Source organism: Mus caroli, unplaced genomic scaffold, assembly GCF_978045245.1.
Source record: "Mus caroli unplaced genomic scaffold, Mus_caroli_1 scaffold_1, whole genome shotgun sequence".
NCBI lineage: Eukaryota > Metazoa > Chordata > Mammalia > Rodentia > Muridae > Mus > Mus caroli.
Genome location: NW_028227256.1, coordinates 41,676,022 through 41,694,031, shown reverse-complemented (window position 1 = coordinate 41,694,031; position 18,010 = coordinate 41,676,022). Strand labels below are relative to the sequence as shown.

The 18,010-nt window shown below is 36.2% G+C and overlaps 1 protein-coding gene across 2 annotated transcripts in view; it reads right to left on the bottom strand.

The window, feature by feature from the left end:
- Gulp1 (GULP PTB domain containing engulfment adaptor 1) overlaps window positions 1–18,010 on the bottom strand; it is a 272,673-nt gene that overhangs the window by 161,331 nt on the left and 93,332 nt on the right. The window lies entirely within an intron of this gene.

Below are 18,010 nucleotides of genomic sequence, written 5' to 3'. Positions count from 1 at the left end.
TTGTTCTTTCCTCAGCATATATTCTTTGAGCATCTTTGTTTCTAGGCATTGATGTGGGCAAGAGAGGAGTACTAAAGAACGGAAACTCCTCGTGCTTCTGGAAGTGAACTTTGTGGCCATGGAGGAGAGTGAAAGTAAACCTAGAGGAGTAGGTAGTGACAAGTCCCTGTAAAACAAAGACAGAGTTGGAAGGAATGAAAAATGACACAGAGGCAAACCAGTTTAGAGCTGAGGTTAAGAGAGCTAGATAAGAAAACAGGGTAACTTAGGGGTAGATCTGAGTAAGAGAAGCGGGATGTCAAGGAGATGGCTGACAAGATAAAAATACCAGGCTATGTTTTGCAAAATTGCAAGGAAGCCAGTGAGCATATGAGAAAACTTGACATAGAAGACAGAAAAAATTAGGTCCTATAGTGTCCTGTAAACCTAGTAAGGCAGCAGATTCCAGGTATAGGAGGGAAATATGGAAAGATTTTTAGAGACAAAAGAAAAACAAAACAAAAACAAAATATCTTATCAGGGTGTTATTTTTATGTAAAAGTGAGAACATCATCTCTTTTTTTCCTCTGAGAGAGCGATGCAGCAAAAGTGTGGTGTGGGGGTCATGAGATTCTGTGAAAAAGACATGGTGTTTGCTCAAGTACGTTTCCAAGGTAACAAAAAAGATTCTGCAAATTCTTTGAAAGCAGATCCACCAATGACTGCAATGTGGGTCTGGGATAGAGCATGTGAGAGCAGGTAAGACTTCTGTGATGATCACTGAGTTTTTACAGAAGAATGTGTGAAAACTACCTTACACAGGAATGCAACTGTCAGTTCAGCCTCTCATGTAAAACAGCTGTATTCTGAAGTTGTGTACTGGACTATTGCTTTTGATTACAGGAGAACATTTTACTTAAAGATAATCTTCTTTTGGTGGGAGGTGGGGGGGTATGAGACAGGGTTTCTCTGTATTTCCCTGGCTGTCCTGAAACTCAGTCTGTAGACCAGGCTGGCTTCAAACTCAGAAATCCTCCTGCCTCTGCCTCCCGAGTGCTGGGATTAAAGGCATGCACCACCACGTCCGGCTTTCAAGATAATCTTAAAGCAATTCTCACCCCTGCATTTTCTCTTTTCTTCAGCCTGGACATGGCTTCATGTAGAGCTCCAAAAGGGCTATGCAATGGCATGACTCAGACTCTCCCCTGCTCTCCAAGGACAAGGAGCCAGACAGGTGAATCTCAAGTAGAAATTCTGCTTACTTACCATGTCTTAATTCTCTCTGACCTGCATACTTCTTTTCATTTTATAAATGGAAAGTGGGACAATTATTTTAATATTTAAAATGAATCACCAGTACTAAAGCTAGAACTATGATATGACTACTTATATTTAAGGCAGTATACACATTGTACACATTTGCCAACACAAATGCCCATATTTGGCTTGACAAGAGATGAATTAGAGATGGTTTTAAACAGCCTATATTATTCAATATTTCAATTGTGAAGATTTAGTTATTAGTTTCCTATTTTAGGTGGTTTTCTCCCATTATTTATTTGACAGTATAAATTGTTAGTATGCAAATACTTAGCTTCCAGAGGAAATTTGCATTCTCTTACTTTAGTCATTATTTTCATGAGGAAATAAAATATGTCCATGTACATTAGATTAAATGTGGTATTTATGTAGTCATGCTAAAGAGATGCTGTATTCCTGATTTCAGCTGCTCTGACCTAGAACTCTAAATATGTGTCCCAGCCTCTTCATCAATTTCTTTCTGCTCCAAGATAAAAGAAGTTATCATAAATCATGACAATTTCCTGAGGGTATGCTACAAATATGCATTGGTAAAAAAAAGAACTGGTTACAGAAAAAAAGAATGTAGTACCTAGAACATCTAGGTGGTTACCAGAAAACCTTCACTTATCTTTAAGGCAGGTCAATAAGCATTTCCTCTGGTATTGAAGTAATGAATATCACAAACCAAGAACAGTGATTATAAAGTTTGGGCATGAAAGACAGCTAATACCTTCACTGTCATGCAACAAAACATGCTGAGAGAAAGCAGCAGGCAGAAAGGCTTGCCAATGTGGTGAACTAGATCTGTATATACATAACCATGTGAAGGAGACTGAATACAGCTCTGCCCATTCTGAGCAGGGAAATGCCCTATTTGACTACTAGAAAGGATGATGAGAATAAGGTCCACTTCCTATAGAGCAGCGTTTCTAAAGTTCCCTAATGCTGAGTCTTTAATACAATGCCTCATGTTGTGGGACCCCAAGCATAAAATTGTTTTCACTGTTACTTATAACTGTAATTTTCTACTGTTAAGAATCATAATGTAAACACCTGTGTTTCTGATGGTCTTGGGTTACTTCTCTGAAAGGGTCATTTGACCCCAAAGAGGTTGTGACCCACAGGTTGAGAAATGGTTACCATAGATAATTCATCTAAAGAACATAAAACTTGGAAGATATTTGCCATTATATATTAAAATAGCTTTTATAACTTTTGCTTAAAGTCTGGATCTCAAGCTCAATGGACACTGCAGTTCTTTGCTGCTCTTGCTTTTTTACAATTTCATTTTACATTTACATTTCAGCAACCCATTCTTTGCAGGTAACTAGGCTAAAGAATCAGAGGAATAAAATTTAAAGCAAAGGTTAATACAGCTCTTTGCCTAGTATGAGAGAATAGTTAGGAAGGCTCATTTGAACGGACATTTAACATTTCAATCCTTTATTAAAAGAGCAAAACATAACAATGAATAACTTCCAAACAGAAAGATAGTTTTATGCTTACGTGGAAATCTACACAGGCAGTTCAGTCTGCCCAAGTTACCTGTCTGTGCAATATCAGATATGACTACATACCGGGACCTGGCCTGCTGTGATTTCAGAACTAAGAAGCATTATTTTTAAGAGTGAAAAATATGTTTATTATTTCCTTATTTATTTTATGTTTGTATGTTTGTGTATATATATGTATATGCACACACACACACACCACATTTGTGCAGGAGTACAGGAAAAGCATAAAAGGGAATTGGAATGACAGGCAATTGTGAGAAGCTATGTGGGTGATGGGAACAAAACCCAGGTCCTCTACAAGAGCAGTAAGTGCTTTTCTCGCTGTGCCATCTATCTTCCTATTTAGGGTTTTATACTTACACAGTTTTCAAGACTGACTGAACACTTTGTCAAACAATAATGAAGAAGTAATAAGGAGAAACATGCTTACCATCCTCCATATAAACCAACAGATAAATCTAGTATACAGCTAATTCTAACATTGGCTTGGTAGGTATAGCTGCTGATTAGACTGCACCAGCTTTGAAGAACAGAGTTCTACAGACCATTTTTAAAGGGAATCAATAGACTTAGTTTTGAATACTCTTCATTGTTAGGAAACCACTATAACCTGGAAAGTGGAGCTGCTACATTTCTAACAACCATTTGTCATCATTTTCCCATAGTACTCATCCTATTGGTTAACAGATTTGAAATAGATTGCACAGATATAATTGTACAGCAGGTACCTAGTAAACCAAGGCTGTGTTAGCATAGTTGTCTTACCAGGACCTTTGTAGTAATATACAAAACTCTAACAGATAATGCTGTGGTACTGGTAAATAAAATCATGGGTCCCTGAAGATCAAATAAATTAAGTAGTTTTTAACCTATGGACCTGAGGAAATATACATTCAGGTAAATTCGTATGGTTCCTCTGAAGGAACGCCATTCTCTCTGACATGGTTTAGAAATATATTGTCTTCATGAAGATGGAATGTAAAAAACATATGCTCATGTGGCATACACATGTTATATAAATCATATTCAGATGGAAATTTAATTTATATATTCATGTCTTAATATACAAGCCTCACAAAATACAAGTAAAGCATAAAGGTATGAGAAAAATAAAGCTTCAATATGAATTTTAGTATTTACTTTCCCTTGAATTTACCATAGGAATTTATCTGACCTACTTTGGAAACCACTGATCAAAGAAAACAGCAACTAAAATGTGTGAATTATTATGAGAGAAGTGTGAAGACACATAATGTTATTAGAGATGCATGAAAATCAGAAAAGAGCATAATAACCACACAGTTTGAGAGAACAGGGGCCTAGGATGTCCTTCAAGTAGAGCCCATGACTATGATGCAGTACAGCCTTTGATGATGATAGCTGATTCTATTAACAAAAAATTCAATGATGGGATTTTATGAAAATAGGATAAGGGTGCATAATTACTGAATCCTTTTGAAAAAAAAAAAACAACCAAGGTAACAACACAAAATCTGAGAAATAAAATTGACAACAAAAGCAGATGACAAAAGGTGATAGGTCACTAAGAATTTTATCCAATGTGTATTCCTTATGTAGCTCTATCCTATTTGGGGGCAGACTTCTGAAGAATGCACAAAGCAACCTACTAATCGCCTTAGCAGATAGATGGAGAGACTCTGAAAGAATCTCAAAACTATCAAATTTTCAAACCTAAACTTGGCAGAGTGTGGTGAGATCCTTTATAATAAATACTGAGCCCTTTCTAAGAAGTGAGTCCTGTGGATATGAAAAAGTGAATACAGTATTATTTATAAGCAGCCTGTGAAGGGAGCAGCCTTTGAAATAAAGACCCTTAAAAAGAACAAGCTTTGTCTCTCCTTTGTCATGTCTGAAGAAGCAATAGCATCTGTCAGGTACAAAGCTATGAGAAAATAAACTGTGACAGTAGTCTGAGGTATCACGAAGGCAGGTTCTTCCTGGGCAGAGCACACAATGACAGCACAGCTCAGCAACACTAAAATCGGCCTTGCAATGCTGTATGGAGGACCCAAAGAAGGTGATGAGACTTCTCACACAGTTGAAATGGTGAGATTAATAAAAGGCTGTGAGCACAAGCAATGTCCATAGAAATTAATTCTAAAGCTGTCTAATTAGATAGTTTAGAAGAATGTGGAATAAATTAAATAAAATTAAAACATCATTTAATACACCAAACTATCCAATATTTTGTGATAGTAGTAGCAAGTGAGAAAGCATTTTTCTATGCCAAACCTCTGCAGAAAATAAAAGGTTTGTCTTAAGATTTAAAAGATATCAAAAAAGTCCCAAAATATAAGTTTGCAAAGGCAATCTTCAGAAATACTAAAGGTGATCTGTGCCTGAGAACTTACACTATGACAAAGATGTTCACACCCAAATCTTGCCCAGATAAAAGGGTCTCCCAGGAGTGCCCACACACCTAAGATCCCAGGCCCATAGGTAATAGGAGGAAAAAGGTCCAGTCAGAGGCCTCAAGACCAACTAACACCAGAGATAACCAGATGGATAGAGGCAGACACAAGAACCTAAGTAACAAAACCCAAGGATAGTTGGCATCATCACAACTTAGTTTTACCATTACAGCAAGTCCTGAATACCCCCACACACCAGAAAAGCAAGATTCAAATTTAAAATCACATCACATTATAATGAAAGGGGACTTTAATAAGGGAATTATTAACTCCCTTAAAGAAATACAGGAGAACACAGGTAAACAGGTCAAAACCCTTAAAGAGGAAACACAATAATCCCTTAAAGAATTAAAGGAAAACACAAACAGGTGAAGGAATTGAACAATACCACCCAGGATCTAAAAATGGAAACAGAAATAATAAAGAAATCACAAAGGGAGACAACCGTGGAGATAGAAAACCTAGGAAAGAAATCAGGACTCATAGATGCAAGCATCACCAACAGAATACAAGAGATAGAAGAGAGAATCTCAGGTGAAGGAGATACCATAGAAAATATTGACACAACAATCAAAGAAAATGCAAAATGCAAAAAGCTCTTAAACCAAAACATTTAGAAAATCCAGGACACAATGAGAACACCAAACCTAAGTATAATAGGTATAAAAGAGAGCAAAGATTCCCAAAGTCAATGGCCAACAAATTAAAGGGCCCAAAATAAAGGGCCAAATAATTTCAACAAAATTATAGAAGAACATTTCCCTAACCTAAAGAAACAGATGCTCATAAACATACAACAAGCCTAAAAAGCTCCAAATATATTGGACCAGAAAGAAAAATTCTCCTGTTACATAAAAGTCAAAACACTGAATGCAAAAAACAAAGAAAGATTATAAAAAGCAGTAAGGAAAAAGTTCAGGTAACAGATAAAGGCAAAGTGGGAGATATCAACACCCATCTCTCATCAATGGACAGATCATGGAAACAGAAACTAAACAGAGACACAGTGGACTAACAAGTTGTGAACCAAATGGGTTTAACAGATATCTACAGAACATTTCATCCTAAAACGAAAGAATACACCTTCTTCTCAGCACCTCATTGTACCTTCTCCAAAACTGACCATATAGTGGGTCACAAAACAGGTCTCAACAGATACAATAAGACTGACAAACTATAGGGCACAGAAACATTATCCAAAATAGCAAAATCAGAAATGAAAAGGGAGACATAACAACTGAAACAGGAAATTCAAAAAATCATCAGATGCTACCATAAAAACCTATACTCAACAAAACTGGAAAACCTGGATGAAATGGACAATTTTCTGGATAGATACCGGATATCAAAGTTAAATCAGGGTCAGATAAACCATCTAAAGAGTCCCATAACCCCTAAAGAAATAGAAGCAGTCATTAAATGTCTCCCAACCAAAAAAAAAAAAAAAAATCCCAAAACCAGATTGTTTTAGTACAGATTTCTTTCAGATCTTCAAAGAAGAAGACCTAATACCAATACTCTTCAAATTATTCCACAAAAAGGAAACAGAAGGAACAGTACCCAATTCATTCCATGAATCTACAATTACTCATACCTAAACCACACAAAGATCCAAAATCAGACCAATTTCCTTTATGAATATTGATACAAAAGTACTCAATAAAATTCTCACAAATTGAAACTAAGAACCTATCAAAATGGTCATTCGCCATGATCAAGTAGGCTTCGTCCCAGGGATGCAGGGATGGTCCAGTATATGAAAATGCATCAATGTAATCTGCTATATAAACAAACTCAAAGGAAAAAAAAACCACATGATCATCCCATTGGATGCTGAACATGCATTTGACAAAATTCAACACCCCTCATGGTAAAAGTCTTGGAAAGATCAGGAATTCAAGGCCCATATCTAAACATAGAAAAAGCAATATACAGCAAACAAGAAACCAACATCAAACTAAGTGGAGAGAAACTTGGAGCAATCCCACTAAAATCAGGGACTAGACAAGGCTGCCCACCCTTTCCCTAGATATTCAATATAGTACTTGAAGTCCTAGCCAGAGCAATTAGACAAAAAAAGGAGATCAAAGGGATATAAATTGCAAAAGAAGAAATCAAAATATCACTTTTTGCAGATGATATGATAATATAGTTAAGTGACCCCAAAAATTCAGCCAGAGAACTCCTACAGCTGATAAATAGCTTCAGCAAAATTGCTGGACATAAAATTAACTCAAATCCGTAACCTTCCTCTACTCAAAGGACAAACAGGTTGAAAAAGGATACAACAACCTTCACAATAATCACAAATAATATAAAATAACTTGGTGTGACTCTAAAACCAAGCAAGTGAAAGATCTAAAAAACAAGAACTTCAAGTCTCTGAAGAAAGAAATTGAAGATCTCAGAAGATGGAAAGATCTCCCATGCTTATGGATTTGCTGGATAAATAGTGTAAAAATGGCCATACAGATTCAATACAATCCCCATCAAAATTCCAACTAGAGTTAGAAAGATCAAATCTCAAATTCAGTTGGAATAAAAAAAAATCCAGGATAACAAAAACTATTCTTAACAATAAAAGAACTTTTGGAGTATCACCATCCATGACCTCAAGCTGTATTACAGAGGAATAGTGATAAAAACTGCATGGTATTGGTACAGAGACAGGCAGGTAAATCAATAGAATAGAACTGAAGATCCAGAAATGAATCCACATACCTATGGTCATTCTTTCTTTGACAAAGGTGATAAAACTATCCAGTGGAAAAAAGACAGTATTTTCAACAAATGTGCTGGTTCAACTGGTGGTCAGCATGTAGAAGAATGAAAATCAATCCATTTTTATCTCCTTGTACAAACCTCAAGTCCAAGTGGATCAATGACCTCCACATAAAACCTGATACACTGAAATTAATAGAAGAGAAAGTAGGAAAGAACCTTGAGCACATGGGCACAGGGGATCATTTCTTGAACAAATCACTAATGGCTTATGCTATAAGATCAACAAAGTACAAATAGGATCACATAAAATTGCAAAGCTTTGGAAAGGCAAAGAACACTGTCAATAGGACAAAACAGCAACGAAGAGATTGGGAAAAGTTCTTTTCCAATCCTGTATCCCATAGAAGGCTATATATAAAAATATATATTTAAAAATCAACGTATACAAGGAACTCAAAAAGTTAGAGAACCAAACAACCCTATTAATAAATGGGGTATAGAGATAAAGAATGCTCAACTGAGGAGTATTGAATGGCCAAGAATCACCTAAAGAAATGTTCAACATCCTGAGTCATCAGGGAAATGCAAATCAAAACAACCCTGAGATTCCTGAGAAAGAGAGAGAGAGACAGAGACAGAGACAGAGACAGAGACAGAGACAGACAGACAGACAGACAGACAGACAGACAGACAGAAAGAAAGAAAGAAGTGGTTTTGACTCTTAAAAGCATGACGTTCTCCTGCTAGACTAGTATTCAACTGATAAACAAGATAAATTCCTCCACCATCACTAAAATATCACAATAGATCATGCTTTCTCAAAATGTCTTTGTTACATGAGAAAAAAATAAAAGAAAGATGAAGGTGGAAATTACTGACTGAAAAGACAAAAAGACACAAAACATTACAAAACATTGCAAAGTTTAGACATGTCAAAGTATGTGGATTATATTGAAAATGAGCAAAAATATTGTGGTGCTAATAAAACAACTGGGAATTTGAGTGCTAGCTCTTTTAATACTATCTAAAAATTATGACTATGACAATGATATAGTAATTGTATGTATAACTGTTTTGTATGTTAGAAATATATACCAAGGAGGGACTAAGAAATAAGCACATGAATAATAGCTACACACTGAAGTAAATGAAGGGAGATGTTGGTTATCTCACCAGATGCATTTTTGTACTTATTAGAAAATTTCATAACAGACTTTAGGCATGTTACCATCAATCTGTGGAACACCTATGCTTTTGTGTGAGGTGACTTACAGAGAGATGCCTTCCCTTAAAGGTCTTTTGGACAAAGAGTTGGTTCTTTGGAGTACTGTGCTAGTCAGCTGAGAGGCTTTGGCTAAGGTGGGCATTAAAGCTGTGCTCTGTCCAAAATGACATAAATATTGAACAAGATTGCACCTCCTAGAACAGCTGAATAGATTATCTTACTGCTGTGTTTCACATTTTGGTTAGGATAGGTTCTTGAGAGAGGAGATAACAAATGAATTTATAACCACAGGTCACCTTTATTTTGTCATAGCTTGGAAGAAGAAAAGAGTTCTACTTACATTTATGCTCAGCAGCTTGTCCTTTAGATTTATGGCTATTCTAAAGTCCTCATCACTGGGTCACATTTAGCCTAATGGTTCATCCTTAAGCTGCTCTCCTAGCTCATTTTTTTTTAATCTGAGGACATTTTTCTCTTTTATTGAAATGTTTTTATACAATATATTTTGATCATGTTTCCCTCTATCCTGGCTCCTGCCAGATCTTCCCTACCTCACTACTAACCCAATTTAACTATGAGGTGACAAGCATTCTAGGGAACAGTGCTAGCTTTGTAAGCATTGTACTGCTGCTTTGACAATGTCCCACTCATGAGCAACTTTAATATTGGATATAATAAAATGAGGATAAAAAGTTTTAAAATCCTGAAATTTACAAGTATTTCAGATTTGTTACTATATCTGTAGTTCCTAGTGCCACTATTCAAATTGTACTCTTAAATCCTCCATCTAACATTTGCCATTCTTGTGATACTGAAAAGTTTATATTGTATTCCCAGAGAGTAAAGGAGTAGTCGCCCATCTGAGATTACACAAGTAATAAATCAAATAATGCTAGTGTCCTCCTCATAAGAAGCAAAGAAACATTTGCTTTAAAATAAGGTTTTATTTTAGAACTGAAACTCAAGGACCAGAAGATGGTGTGTGTGTGTGTGTGTGTGTGTGTGTGTGTGTGTGTATGTGTGCTGTCCATGCCTACATGTATATGAATGTTTAAATACCATTATGGAAGTTTAGGAATAATTAACTATTTAGCTTTTACTTTGATTTTGTATACTGTGTATGGGCATGCCCATGCCATGGCTCAGTCAATGGGGTCACAGAATGACCTGCAGGAGTCAGTTCTCTTCTTGTACCCTCTTAAAAAGTAAGTTATAAGTGATATTCTTAGATTAGCTACTGAGCTGTAATCTTGTAATCTCTTGAAGAAGGGGGTGTTTTGTTTCAATCACTGAAGGAGGCCTTGTGTGAAGGGCCACTTGCAGCAGAAAGAGCAGGAATGCAGTTCATCTTCATGAGTACCCTCTCTATGGTCTAAAGAGTGTTGGTTTATTTGGGACTTCATATAGGAGTATTTTGTTTCAATTATGCATTTAACTATCTGGGTTATTTTTATGCTGTTTTCTTTATTCTTAAAACTGTTTACTTTTAATCTATAAACTAGAATCAATATTGCTAGTTCGTGCAATCTTTTGGGTATTATGCTACTGAAAAGTATGGCAGAATTACTCTGTAGTAATTTCTGCAAGATTTATATTCAACTAGTAAAACCTTGTAGTCTTTCCATCCTAGGAGCAGTGAATGTATTGGGAGCAGGAAAGGAAAAGAAGCTAAAGGTAGTTGAGCTGAAATTTAGAGTATGTAGAACTAGAAGGTCAATGACTCATCTCCTAGGCAACATTTTCCAGAATGGAGGCCAAAGGGATGTAACCCAAGGTCCTGGAACTGTGCTGTGAATGCACCGAAGTACCCTGGTTCCCATGTCTGATCACAAGGACAGTTATTAGCTCAGCAAAGATAGTTTCAAAAATAAACAAAGTGTCTTTTTAACATATACATGATTTTTTATTTAAAAAAAATAAAAAGATTTATGTTTGATACTTAGCACTAATTAATAGCATTTTATCACAAAATTGGACAATCAGATGTCTCAACTGGTGAGGGAGCTTGCTATGGAAGCCTAGAGACCTGAGTTTGATTTCTGGAACCCACATAAAGATGGGGGAAAACATCACAGATCGTTTTCTGATCTCCATGCATGAGCACTAGCATGTACACCTACACACAGCATGCCTACACACCCAATCATAACAAATGTAAATTAAAATGATAAAAAATAGCTCACTATTTATTTCAAGTAGATGTATACATACTTCAGTTATGTAAAAAGCTCCCACTAGAGGTTTCTGGTTTAAAGTGAAGTACATCTCAAATAAGTTTCTATTATTATATGTTTTAGTTTCTCAGAGAATAAATCAAATTTAAATTGATTAGGGTTATTTAAGTGTAATCAGAGAATGCAGATAAGGTTTTTAATTTAGTTCCAGATAAGGTTAAGTATAATTATGAGTGTAGAAACACATACGTATATGAGATATGTATACACACCTACCTATAAAAGTAAAGTGATCAAAAAATTAGTAAAATCATCTGGGTGTGATGATTTTGTGAAATTTTTACACATTTTGAAAACTTTTTTATAGGAAAAGCTCCAGGTCTTCAAACCTTCTTCAATACTAGGACACATACTTATTTTTTCAAATATTCCATCTTCACCATTTTTACATGACATTTACTCCCTTCAGTAAAGTTTCCCTGGGCTATGAAACAAATGTTCAAAGAATGTTTACCTAACTATGACTAACTAAGATCAGCAAATGTTTGTGTGCTCTCTTTGCAATTCTCAATTAAATAGATGTTATACATTCAAGAACTCACTGGAGCCTTGTACTCATGAAGGCAAAGACTGCCTATGAGAAATCCCATCCTCATTTCCTAGGAAGAACACTAAGCTTACAGACTGATAGAGGTGGATTGAAGTTGTGACGGATGCCAAGCTTCTTCTTGTCCATTCTCTTCCCGCACAGCAGAGAGATGGTAAGATCTAGAAGGGTATAGCAAGCACAGCCTAACCGTGAGCCTCCCACATTATACAGAATGAAATCAGTCGGGTGCAATGAGCTGTTGTGACCAATGCTGCTTATTCCCTAGCCCCTTAATCAACCTTTGGTTAGAACTTCACTTTCTTGCAAACAGCTCACTAGATATACAACAAGAATACCATAGACATTCTATTTAAAGTGTGGTTTTGTTTTTTACACCCTCAAAGGGCTCACTAGAAACTAATTATAAAACACCTTCATTATATCCAAAAGGGCTACTTCACTATCACCTAAAAAGAGAAAACTACACAGAAATATTTTTTTCTCAAAGAGTGAAAGTGGTACTTTAAAATAACTCATTGATTCTTTAAATTTTATTTACTTTTATTTTAGGTGTATGGCTGTTTTTCTTGAATGTATGCATGCCTGGTACTCAAGAAGGCCAGAAGAGGCTGTTGGATCCCCCCTGGACCTAGTGTTATGTATGGGTGACTATAACCCATGTTTCAGTGTTGGAATCTGAATTCCTTTGCAAAAACATCCAGTTCTCTTAACCACTAAGCCATATCTCCAGCCCCCAAAGTAATTTTTAAAATGATAATCATAAACACAATTTCCAGATAATATTAGGGACTATTCTGTCTTTCTTTTTTGTTTGCTAAAATCTCTCCTCTATTTGTCAGTCACAGAATGGGCAAAGCCAGAGCAGTGGTACCTCCAACACTCTGAAAATAAATGTGGCAGTGTTCACTTGTAATGGAGAGTGGATAAGCTCAGCCCATGTTAATCTGGGGACTTTTGACATAATGAAAGTGTCTTCTTTTTATTTGACTCTAAACCAGAAGTTCACAAAATGTGAAAATGGAATTGAGCCTTTCACAGTTTAATAAAAAACTGTCAGAAAACACAGATATTTACAATATGATTCATATCAGTAACAAAACTATAGTGATGTAGTAGCAATGAAAATAATTTTCTGGGTGGGAGTCAGCACAGGAACTGTATTAAAGGGTCTCTGCATTAGAAACATTGTACTCAACACTCAGATTCAACACTCAGGTAAAAAGACCTTTCAGATCTCACCAGTTCTGCACTTCACAGTGCTGTGATGGAGAAGGAAGGTCTGGCCATTGGACCCTTGGCACCAGTATCAACTTTATCTCACCTTCATCTTCCGACTTTACAAAATGCACACTCTAGGCATTCTCTTCCTGTTTCTCAAACTGCCCAGCTATAAATCCCCACCAACTACATACTGACATACACACTGACTTAGGATTTAAGAAGTCATTAATATTTTCTCCAAACATCCTTTCTTTGAAATGTTCTAGAGCCACAAAACAAGTGTTACATTTACCAAGTCACGTTACACCTTTTCAAAAGCCTCCCCATGGGAGTTACCACTAAGGTTTTCCATATCTCTCAGAGAGATACAAGCAATCCTGAAGTGTTCTGACATTATGTTCCTTCAGAAAAAAAAAATTGATTTCATTAAAGATGATCTCACAGGAAGCGCAGTCACCTTCATTCTATAATCGTATTGTTTTAAGACTCAAAAAGTGTGCTCTTCACTCTTATCTGTGAAGTACACAGTCTCCTCATACTTACTCCTCATTAATCATAGGCCACATGTAGAGAAATTATAAAGATTATAGTAATCTAAAGTAAGGGGTTTTGATTACCTGTGAAGTCATTTGAGACTGTGAAAGATAAACAATGATATTTGTAAATTCAATTGTCTCTTAAAAATAGCATTCTAAGATTAGAACTTCCATAACATACTTTTTTCTTGATATGCCACTATTCCTTAAAGCCATAGTTGGAAGTTGATACATAGTGTTTGAAAGTGACTATCAGAGACCAGGTACTCAGTGTTAGAATAAAATTGCATTATTTTAAAACACCCACAGATTGATTCTTCTTTAAAAGTTATAAATTGTGAGCAATCCATTGCCTCAGTAATGGTGTCAGGCCTTGGGACCTCCCTATGAACTGGATCCCACTTTGCGCCTATTTCTGGACCTTATTTTCCTCAGGCTCCTCTCCATTTCCATTCCTGTAATTCTTTCAGACAGGAACAATTATGGGTCAGAGGTGTGACTGTGGGATGGCCCTTCTCTCCCTCATTTGATTCCCAGACTTCTTGCTGGAGGTAGGCTCTATAAGTTCCCTCTCCCTATTGTCAGGCATTTCATCTATGGTCCCTCCCTTTGAGTCCTGAGAGTCTCTCACCTCCCAGGTCTCAGGTGCATTCTGGAGGGTCTGCCCAACCTCCTATTTCCCAATGTTTCCTGTTTGAAACCTATCATGACTGCCCTCCGAAATATCCAACAAGCAGCTGAAAGAGTCAAATGCAGATATTTGCACCTAACCAATGGATAGAAGCAGCTGAATCCTGCTGTTGAATTAGGGAAGGTTGAAAGAAGCTGAGGAGAAAGTCGATCCTGTAGGAGGAACAGCAGTCTCAATCAATCTGGACCCTGAGTTCTCTCAAACCACCAAACAGACAGCATACACCAGATGATTGATACAAGGCCCTCAACACACATACAGTAGAGAACTGCCAGGTCTGTGTTCGTTCAGAGATGATTCACCTAACCCTCAAGAGACTGGTGGCCCCAGAGAGTTTAGAGGTCAGATGGGGTGAGGAGTGGAAACACCCACGTGAAGATAGGGGCGTGGGGAAGAGGTATGTGGGACAGTAGGAGGGTGGTTGGGGGGGGGGCAGATAAAATACAGAGTGTAAAAAATTTCATAAAAAAATAGAAAAAATTTTTAAATTACTCTAAGCTTTAACTATGTATTTTGAAGAGACTAGATTTATTTGTCATTTTCAAAGTTTAGGAATATTCAATTAAAAAAATTGAAATTAATTTCCTGTCATAATTTATATGAGAATTGAACAAATGTGATGAATTTAATACTTCTAGTAATTCACAATTTATCACACAGCCTTCTCAGATGATTTGGCAAGCTACTAATGACATGTGGCTCTCAGAGTCAAGTCTTTGAAACATTATAGGAGGTGAGCATCTCACTCTCTCACATCCCTCTTCCTTACCCTTCTTCTATCTGTCTTCCTGTCCCTGTACCCCTCCATTATCCATTCTTCCATTCTGCTTGTGCAAAGTCTACAAAATGGTAGGTTTAATTAAGACATTTCCATGTATACAAATAACAAATATATTTACCCCTTCTTAAATCCTTCCTTTTCTCCCTTGTACTTCTCCTTTCCTGACATTGACCCTGGCTAAACATCACACTCATGATTTTTAAACTCTTAGCTTTTCAGTATAGTACAATTATTTAAAATGACAGCCTACTGTGACAAGTATAAAAATGATTTTCCAAGTGGTTATACAGCTGTAGTAAACATTCCAAGTAAAAAATGCATTCAAGTAGCCTTTCTATAATAATCATGACAAAAGTATTAGTGCAATAGATGGGAACTGTAGGTATTACAAGCCACACCTAGAAGTATAATAATTAATCAGTATCAATTGTCCTCTAACAATGCACACTCAATTTATTTTAATGTATCAAGTAAATGATAGGAACATATCCTGATAATTACAAGAACACACTTAAATTGCCAACAAAATAGCCATTTCAATATTTAAGTTTAATATATAAAATGAAGATACATAAAATATACATGTTTACATTGTAAAATTCTTTTAGGGAAAGTATCAGAGAAAATGAAATGCTGATAGAAGCAGAGAAGGGATATACTTCATTCTTTTTAAAAAAATCCTCTGTGAAAAGTACATAAAAATATAATATGGCTAATATTATGAGTGACTAATTAAGACATGCTTATCCCTTGATAACGCTTGGGGTATAAGAATAATTTCATGAAGATAGGGTCTATTTTTGTAAACAGAAAATATCCTATGGTGTATGAGGGTATCAATTCATATAAGAATACAAGATGAGCATTATTGGGGAGCTAATGGCTAAGCCATGAGTAGAAAAACCCGGGTACCAAGCAGAAAAAGGAGAGTAAAGGAGTAAGCAGAACATTCAGAAAGAACAGACCAAAAAGAAAGAAACGCTTGGGAACCTTGGAAGGAGAAGCAGTTGTGTGGTGCATTTGTCCTAGCAGATGGAAGAAATGTGCATTATATAAGTGTATCATTGCATGAGGATTTCTGTGTCTACATCTACCAGGATATTAGCCTATAATTTTCTTATAAAATCCCTATCTGATTTTGTGCCAGGCTATGTCTGGATTCTTAAATTGATTTTGAAGGTTTTCCCATTTTGCCTGATTTTGAGAAAAACTAATGTTTTACCTTCTTTAAATGATTACTAAATTTGGCAGTGAAGCTATCAGGTCCTGATCTTTACTCTGAAGTGAGTTTTTTACACACTCCACTCCCTCATCCATTAAAGGTATATCCCAGGGGCTGCAGAGTGGCTCAATAATTAAGAGAATTAATTGCTGTAGCAGAAGACTGAACTGTAACCTTTATACAGTTACTCATTTGCTAGGGTTATAGGATTGTGATATCATAGCTAGAAGCATAGTTCCAAGTTCCACAAATTTATAGTTTTCAAAATACCTTCCACAACTAATTTTTCTCTATTATCAGCTTCTAATTTCATGTGACTGTAGTCAGAAAAGATATCCGATGTGGTTTCAGACTTCTTAAATTTACTGATATATGCTCTGTGGCATAACACACAATCCCTCCTGAAGAAGACCCCACATGTGTTTAAGCAGAGTGCCAAGGTCTATATCAATAGAATCTAAGGGCTCATGTGGTCTAGAGTGCAGTCTAGATCCAACACATCCCTTTAAAGTTTTCTGTCCAAATGAAAGTAGTATATGAAAGTAGCACATAATTTAATATGAAGGTGCTGCGTAGAATGTGTCTCTTCTGATGTATATAAGTACTTTGTATATATGAGTACATCAATCTGAGTGCATATTTATAACTGTTTAATCACCAAGGTGAATGATGCCTTTATCACTATGAATGGATTTTCTTTATCTCACTTTAGAGTTAACATCTATTTTATCAAATAAATAGGAGCGCTATTACTACTGCTCTCTTCTAGCTTTCATTGTATAGGATGATGTAGCCCATCTTCCAGTGCCCTTGAAAATTAAGTCTCTTGTAAAGAGCACAGAGTTGGATCTTTTAAGAAAAAAACTCAGTTGGGCTGGAGAGATAGCTCAGATTTAAAGAGCATCCACTGCTCTTGCAGAGGACCTGTAGTTCAATTTCCAGCCCCCACATGGTGGCTAACACCTGTCTATAACTGTCATACTCATAGTAGCTAATGAGGCAGAGATGCTGTTGTGTTATGTTCTGTGTTGTGAAGCATGCAGTTCCTTCTCTCTGTCTTCCTTTGTAAGCAGATTTTTGGATGAATCCTTGCCTCTTTGTCTTCAATGTGTATCTACTATAGTTTTTTTTTCTGTGTACTTACCTGTGGCTCACATAATAACTACTAGGGCTTTGAACAATGAATAATAGCTTAATTTTGATTGCATACCAACACTCTGGTTTTACTTCTTGTCAAACATTTTGTTTTCCATGTAAAAATGATTTTTAGGTTGTTTTCTCTTTTAACCTCTATGCTAAGCACATAGCTAATTTACATAGCAATATCATATAACTCGGTGAAGCACTATAAACTTGATTGCAGTTAATTACACCTATGAATTAGAGAAGTGTGTGTTTGTAATACTAATTAACTCCTTTTCTTTTAGCTTCAAAATTACACTTAGCTTTTTTTTTTTCATTTATTAGCAGCAAACTCTCTCAAGTGTAGGTCTAGAAGAGTATTCACCTCCTCATTTCCCAAGACCAGCTATGCTGGGAGAGCACACTTGGTTAGGAGCATTCTGTTCTTTGGTGCTCAGACTGACTTCTATTCTAGCT